The following is a 2,958-nucleotide window of genomic DNA, read 5'->3' as shown; positions in this document are numbered from 1 at the left end:
ATGATAAAGCCGCGGGGCTTGTCAAGTACGCCGGGGTCATCCGCCTTGAACGTCATCCCCGTCATCTTTATCAGCTGCATCTTGGGTTGGTTGCTGAAAAAATTGAAGTGTACTCAACACACTCTCATACGCACCTTCGAAATATGAGGATGATTTTATGGTGTTTGACGCCATCAAAGTCGTTACTGATTCGACTTGGTGACTTTGTTTACTATATACGAAGTTATCTCATTCACCCTGACTCGCATCTTCGTGTACCATAGATGTGTGTTAGATTGCATCCCATGAATGTCCAACCCAAGTCGGCTGAGTCGCGTTTGAAGTATGATATGAGGTATGAAAATCAAAATTAGCCTGAGATGCATGGTAGTAATCTTCAACGGTAGATGCTAAAGAAGATGAAGATGCTGATGATTTCTTCTTGGACTTGGACTTGAGAAATCTGGCCTGATGTTGTTCCCATTCTTTCCTTTATTCTGTTGTCGTGAGATATGGTTTTCCATTTGTTTCATAATTTATGAGATAGAGAGAATGGTCAAAATCAAGGTTCAACTGTATAATCTCATAACGCGGGGGAAACGATAGGTGATGTTGATTCTAATGCTCGATGTAGGCAGCGTACCTCGTCATTCAATCTTCCAAATTTTTCCCACGCATATTGATTCTATGGTGTGCATCCATTTCAACGATATTCGTAGGAATCGACTGATGCGGCGCAAACTGCTGCAACACTCTATCAGCAGCGTGCCACTCTAAAATCGTAAAATGTAGTAACGATGTCACGACACACCATAACTCAGACCCCTAAAAAATCCCGCGACAATAACCAATGGATCTTGTAATACTCCAAATTTTGACTAATGTCTAAAATGTAAGTTTTGAAAGTTTGAGGGCTAAAGTATAAACTTTGTAAAAGTTCAGGGAACAAAAATGTAATTTTGAAAAGTTATAGATTTTAGGTTGTAAATGAACAGTTTGACCTAAAACAAAGATTTTTGTGGGAATCAGATTTTTGGTACGAGATTTGTGTTAAAAGCTATAAAGCGATGATGTTCGGTATTGAAATCGGATAATCGTATCGAACCAGAATTTTATGAAAATTTGAAGAATGTTAGAAAATGGTTGAAAATATTATTTCCATATTTTATATCAGAGAAATTTGGCTTAGAACGGTGTAATTTTTCAAATTTGATCAAATAGTGGGATTTTAGTGACTAAAATGCAATTTTTGAAAATTGCATGGCTAAAGTAGAAAGTCAACTTAAATTTGGTTCATCTTTGACTTTGAGATATTTTAATGGAAGATATTTTCAATGGCCAGTGGTAATTTTCAAGATTCATTAATGATATTTTGGAAATTTCTCATTAAATGAATTTTAAATTCATTTTTATTAGATTAAAACAAGTGTAAAGGCTAATAAATCAAAGGAAAAAGCATAAAAATTGTTCATCTTCTCCCCCTTGCTTCTTAGAACTCCAAGAAGGTGAGAAAAATTATTTTCCATTTTTAAGTCATTTTCTTTGATTTTTGGGTTAAGCTATTAGATAGAGAATTAATCTTCTTGAAATTCTCTATCATTTGGTATAAAAATTTACATGAAAATCATGCTTAGATGTTGAGATTCATGAATTGGGTGGTTGAAGAATATGTTTGATTTTGAAGATTTGATGGGAGACTTTTATGTTTTTGATGTTGTTGACTAATTCTAAAGCTTAGGTGATGCTTAAATTCAAGTGTGCAAGCTTATATTATGTTTGGCCATGGTTAGGGTTTATAGAAGTTGATTGAGTTGTGAATAAATTTGATGTTGTAATGATTGAAATAGCATGAATTTAATGAAAAGAGGTTGAATTCATGCTTGAAATTTAATGGAAATAAAGTCATAGTCTACTAAGGATATTCAGTCATAAGAAAGAAATTAGGGGGAAAATATTGAAAATTTTTCTATAATCTAGAATTGATATTGGAAGCGTTCTATGTGAATTGGAGATCAATTTGGAAGCTTGAAATAGAAAAAGGGCTAATTTATTAGTATTGCGAATTGTGGGACATTAGAGCATGAATGTGAGATTTGGAGTATTCAATGATAATATTTAGTATTGAGATGCCGGAAAATTAAGTTGGAAAGTTATTTGGAAACAAATTGCAAATTTGGTAAAAGTTTGGGTTGGAATTCGAAAGGTTCTAAGAAAATGGGGACTTGTTTGCAAGTTAGTAAAAGTAGAAGTATCATTTGGGTAAATTAGGACAATTCTGGAAATTCTGGAAGCTTGCTGAAATTTTTGTTTAATTATTAAGTTCAAATTAAATTATAATTTTATAGAGATTGGAGGTTGAATTGACAATGTTTAAGAAAGTTTAGGATGAATTTGCAAACTTTTGAATGCTTAAGTGTTGATTTGAATATTTTATTGAGGTGCTGGAAATTTTATGTGATTAATGTGAAATAATCATAATGGTGAATGATCATTATGAAGTTCATAGAAAAGTTAAGGTGAATTCTAGAAATAATTCATAATTAGTGGTTTGATTGTGTAGTTGGCAAAAGGTGAAGGGTTGATAGTGAAAATAAATATTCATAGGATCGAATAAGTATTTTGAGAAGTTTGAAAGTTACGATGGAAGTACGATTTAGTTTTATATCGATTTAAGTATCAGATTTATTTCTATCTAATTTTATGTTTAAGTTTAGATTGTGTTAGTTCGATGCTAACATATAGTTTGAATATTTTTATTATTATATAATGTCTTTAGATCATGGTATATCTAGTGATTCAAGTAGCTTGAAGGGAAGGAAAAAGTATGTATCGAGAAGATTATTGTGGTGAAGGTTCGATAGCGAGGCAGAGATGAGTGCATTTAACTTGTATTTATGTTATTGAAAAAAATTTGCTTGCGATTAGCCAGTATCGGAGTTACGTTAAGAAGTGACTCATAGTGCATGAGAAGTGTACTTC

This window comes from Hibiscus syriacus, unplaced genomic scaffold (assembly GCF_006381635.1).
Source record: "Hibiscus syriacus cultivar Baekdansim isolate YM2019G1 unplaced genomic scaffold, ASM638163v2 tig00111131_pilon, whole genome shotgun sequence".
Classification (NCBI taxonomy): Eukaryota; Viridiplantae; Streptophyta; class Magnoliopsida; order Malvales; family Malvaceae; genus Hibiscus; species Hibiscus syriacus.
The sequence above is the reverse complement of the archived record's forward strand: the minus strand, read 5'-3'. Positions refer to the sequence as shown.